Source organism: Pteropus medius, unplaced genomic scaffold (assembly GCF_902729225.1).
Source record: "Pteropus medius unplaced genomic scaffold, Ma_sr-lr_union100, whole genome shotgun sequence".
NCBI classification, from domain to species: domain Eukaryota; kingdom Metazoa; phylum Chordata; class Mammalia; order Chiroptera; family Pteropodidae; genus Pteropus; species Pteropus medius.
The window spans coordinates 54,897-59,880 of NW_024355990.1; the positions used below are offsets into that span (position 1 = coordinate 54,897).

The 4,984-nt window shown below is 61.6% G+C and overlaps 1 long non-coding RNA gene across 3 annotated transcripts; it reads right to left on the bottom strand.

The window, feature by feature from the left end:
• Positions 1-475: 475 nt before the first annotated feature.
• LOC120600065 (uncharacterized) lies at positions 476-4,169 on the bottom strand. 3 transcript variants are annotated; one of them, XR_005652079.1, is made up of 2 exons: positions 1,412-4,169; positions 476-1,315 (listed from the first exon to the last, which is right to left on the bottom strand). It is a non-coding gene; the product is annotated as an uncharacterized LOC120600065 (long non-coding RNA). The 3 variants fall into 3 exon arrangements; XR_005652080.1 differs by having other exon boundaries at positions 476-1,318; XR_005652081.1 differs by having other exon boundaries at positions 476-1,337.
• Between the last annotated feature and the right edge of the window lie 815 nt (positions 4,170-4,984).

Here is a 4,984-nt window from a genome sequence, read left to right on the forward strand (position 1 = left end):
TGCCTGGCCCGCAATAGCACGGGTGGCCGTCACGTGGATGGGGACGCCGGGCCTGGCTTTGTGGCTCAAATGGGGCCATGTGGTGAACCGCCCCCAGAAGGGAACCCAAGGCCCTTGCCTGACCTCTCAAAGCAGAACCGTTCCTGCTGGGTGCAGGGCAGCTGAACCGTGCCTGGTTTGGAAGTGACCCCAGCAGTCTCGTACCCACGGCCGCAGCCTCCCCTTTCCAGGCCTGACCACATTGCCCTCCACGTGGCGAGCCAGTCCGCCTGGCCCTCCCACAAACCCCACTCCACGGCCTCGAGGCCTAGTCGCGGCCCCTCAGCAGACCTCTGCGTGGTTTCCTCGGACCGCTGGTTAACTCGCGGCACTTCGAGCTCTGCACGGGCCTCTCCGACCAGTCGGCCCCAGGCGTGAGGGCCTGCATGAGACACAGCGCTGGCGGGGTGAGCGAAACGGATAGACACACCCTTTCTTATTCCCACACAGAGTTATTGACGAAAACGACACAGCATTAACTTTTAGAAATAAAACAGATCATCTTAAACCCAATAAGCTTTACAAGGAGACATCAGTCACAGTGCCATACCTTGGTCACTGTCCTGGCCCCTCTGTCCCCAGCCTCCCGCTCTAGGAGGGTCAGTGGTACAGGGGCTGGAGCTGTTCTAAGCCATACCCAGTGTCTAGTGAACAAAGGGGGTGTGCAGGGCTTGGGGGCTCCGGCCTCAGGGAACTCTGCAAGCAGCTTTTTCCTTTCTTAGGTAAAAATCCAAATATATGATTAACTATTTAAACCATTTTAAAGTGTGCAATTTAGCGACATGTGGTCCTTTCACAATGTGGTGAAACTGTCACCTCTGTCTAGTTTCAAAATCTCGTCATCACCCCGGAAGGAAGGCCCGTGGCCATCAGCAGTCACGCCTCCTCCCCCCGCCAGCCCCCGCGGCCACCGTCTGCGCTCTGCCCTGATCCGCTGGCTCCGGACCCCTCCCGTCAGCGGGTCACACACGTGTGTCCTCACGTGCCTGGCTCCTCTCAAGTGACGTTCGTTTTCAAGGCCTGTCACGCCTGTCCTTCCTGGGGCCGAGCAGCCGTTTCTGCCCAGACGTGGGCACCGCTCACCCCGGCAGGGAGCCTCGGGGTCAGTGTCTGGGCCTTGGCTGGCTCGTGGCTGTCCAGCATGGCCACAGTCACTCTTGGAGGAAGGCCATTTGTCTCGAGAAAGGGGCTCTGGTGTTCAGCGGTGACCAAGCTCATGGAGGCCCCGGTGCCGGGGAATGGACAGGAATCTGTCCTCGCCTGGTGCTGCCCGTGTCTACTGGTGGATAAAGGCGAAACTGTACGTGGAGTTTGTCCACTCAGGAAGAAGACCAACACGAAATCTGCCCACAGTGAGCACAGGGACACTCACACTTTGGAGAGAGAACAGGGCCTTCTGGATGGGCCGCTGGCTTCCGAGTGGGTCGCGTGTCACTCGTGGGCTGGTTTCCCCCGTGGAATGCGGGAGCACGGAGAGGCATTTCCTACCGGGGTGGGGGTCACACACCCTTCAACAGGGCCTAAGGGGTGGGCGCTGGCCCGGACCGGCCCCTCTCCAGAAAGTGACGCCCCCTCAAGGAGAATGAATGTCCATCTGTGAGCCCCAAGCAGCCTCTGCGCCCGCCCACCGGACACCCAGCAGGCAGCCTCCGGGGGAGGACATATGCTGCCCGGGGCGGGGGTGCTGGATCACCCTGACCCGCATGAATAAGCTTTTTATGCGCCTCCCCCCCACGCTGGGCTCAGCCAGGACGGCAAACACAATCAACAGCAGACCCCGCTCTGTCCCTGGTGATATTATCATCAGACTTCTTGGGTTTCAAAGTGAACGGCACCGTGCAGCCCTGGGCCGCATGCTCCAGGATGGCTGGGCGGGGTTTGTGGAGCCTCAGGCCTGGGGTAGTGGGGGCGGGAGGGGGAAGGGAGACCCCAGCGTGGAGCAGCCGGGCTGCAGGGAGTGTCGTGGGTCCTGAGCGTCTGCGTGGGTGACAGCAGCCAGTGACTGTCACCAGGGGGACGGGAACCTGGGCCCTCGGCCGGTTATGACCAGTGCCCCTGTGTCCCTGCCACAAGCCCCCCACCTCAGTCCTCAGCCGCGGGGCACAGAACTTAGCCGCCAGGGCCTCCCCGACCGCCGGCCAGCGATTCGGGATTCGGGTGTGCTCACTCTGATTCCAGTTCCTCTTCGTTACTGGAAGTGTTTGGGGCGGGGCACAGGCTCACGTCCACACTGGACGGAGGCCACGGTCACCAAGTGGAGGGGACCTTGGCAGGAGAGACTGGGGACGACCGGGCTGGGTGGGCGCCAGCATCGTGTGTGTGGCAGGGGTGCAGGCGGCCGTGTCCTCACCCCGCTCCCTCTCAGACCCTCCCACAGGGCGGGAGGCGGCTCTGCCTCTGGCTGCTGAGGGCCCCGAGAAGCTACCATGGCAACGAGCTTCGCTGTGACCCTCAGGAGACCCGTGTGACCGGCGCTGCTGGTCAGTGGAACGTGTCCTTCTCCCTGCTCCCCGGGCCAAGCCTCCAGGGTTCGTGTGAAGGAAAGAGTGGGCAGGTGCTCGTTCCAGGAACAGGAGCTGTGCAGCCGTGAGCCTCCGTTCATGGTCCTGGAACTGTCCGCAAGACGCTGGATTTTAAAAATCAAGCCAGGACACAGTTTATATAATGCAGTCCTAATTTTGAGAAACCCCAAACAAACTCATGTGTATGTAAGTAAAGAAATGGTCTGCAGCAGGGGTCCCTGCCCCTGGGCGTGGATGGTTCTGGTCTGTGGCCCATTAGGAACCGGGCTGCACAGCAGGCGGTGAGCGGCGGGCGAGCGAAGCTTCATCCGCTCCCCAGCTTCACCACCTCAGCTCCGCCTCAGCCGTCAGGCGTTAGGTTCTCATGGGAGCACCGGTCCCTGGTGCCAATGAGGTTGGGGACTGCTGGCCACAGAAGTCTGGGTTAATCCCCCTGGGGTGGGGACATGGAGCACTTTCAAGGTCACTTTGTAAGTAGAATAGTCACTTTGTGATTATAAAAAATAAGCCCCTCAAAATCTGTTCTTCAAAGTGGATGGCGGAGGGTTCCCACACGCCCTAACTCAGGGCAGGCACAGCCACACGTCCTGGAGACTCAGCATTGTCATTGGTGAAGATTCACACCCACCTGCACATACCTTACATGCCTGCACACACCCACGCACGCCCGCACACGCCTGTGCATGCCTGCGCACGGCCCTAATGCCAGGGCTAGGCTTCAGCGTCCTGTAGGGTGGGAGAGGACCCTCTTGAGGACCCACACTCGTTCCTCCCAATGCCTTTGAGTCTTGGGGCTGGGCCCAGGGGAGGCTCTGCACCGTGCTGCACACCCCCTCAGGCTCAGGCCCGCGGCCTCTCCCTGAACTCCCATCAAACCCCCAGCTCTGTGGCACCCGCAGCTCCCCCACTGGGCCAGACTTGGGGGTCTTAAGCTGCTGCCGGGCTGCCGCCACTTCAACGTCTGGCTGCACACTTTTCAATAAGAAGGACATTAACCTCGCGACACACACTCCACCGTCACAGAGAGCTTGCTGCCTGCGGGGCCGCAAGTGGACAGGCCATGCTGCGGGGGTCCAAGGCCCCTGGCTGGCTTTGACCCTCCTCCGAGAGACTGGTCCTCAGGGACTCAGGGTGGACCCCTGCCCCTCTGGTCCCCAAGCTCCCAGCACAGCGTCTCCAGCTTCCTGTCTCGCCCTGGGAAGTTCTGGAGATGACGGCGGTGAAGGCTGCACACCCTGTGTACCCTTCGTGCCGCTGAACTGTGCACTTAACAGTGGTCAGGACGGTAAAGCTCATGTGTGTGTATTTTACCACAATAAGAGATGTGTAACGTATGTGTAACCCTGTGTATGCACACGCGCACACACTCATACACACACAACACACGGCTTCAGCTACTCTGGCGTAATTCACCGGTGGTTGGCGGGCCAGCTCTGGGAGGTGACTTGCCACTCGCCCGTGGCTTCCCGGTCCCCAGAAGGGGTGGCAGCTCTCTCACAGAGGAGCAGAGGTTAAAGCACGCGCCGCCCTCCCAGCTGGGCTGCGTGCCACACAATGGGGTCATTCAGCCGCTCTGCCTGCTCCGCTCCCTCCCCGTGAGCCCGCCCGCCCCCCTGCCTCCTGCCACCCCCCCACCCCCCACTCCCGCTGCCGTGGGGGGCCGTGTCACACCCTCCCCACCTCCCCGCTCCCACGCTTCCTCTGGCGCTCCGCCACACACGCCTACTTCCCCGGAGTCTTGATTTGGGGGACAGTGGGAGCTAGCCTAAAGGGGGAGACACTTTCCCGGCCGTGGCCCTCTGCTGTCGCCTCGGGTCTCCGCACTGGTGGCATCCACGGGGTTCGTCGCGCGTATTCCCCAAACGCATCGCCATCTTTCCACAAGGCGCATGCTTGGTGTGTCACCGCGCCTCCGTGCCAGGACCCCGGACTGTCTTCCTGCATTCCTGGGATGTGACACCACCTCGCTGCAGCCTGCTGTGCTCGGCCAGATGTGTGTGGAGCTGGACAGACACTGCAGGCAGAGCCAGAGGCTGGCGGGGCAAGGGGTCCGCCTGAATCCACCAGCAGGAGCTCGTGTTAGGGCCCAGCCCCCTGGGCATTGTCTCTAGAGCCCTGGATGACCGCCCAGCCTCCTGCTCTGCAGAAGGGAGGCCTCACTAGGTCTGAGGTCGGTCCTTCCTGCCAGCCAGGCTCAACCAGTGGTTTCCTGGGGCTCGTGAGGTGCAGCAGAGGGTAAAAGCCTCAAGGCCCGGGCTGCAGGTGACTGCACCTCCTGTGAGCATCTACTCCGCTCCATGAGCCTCATCCCTTGGCTGCTGCACACGCACTGGCACGCACACATTCTCACACTCACACTCATGCTCACTCACCCGCACCCACTGACACGTGCACACACTCATGCTCACACCCACCCACTCACA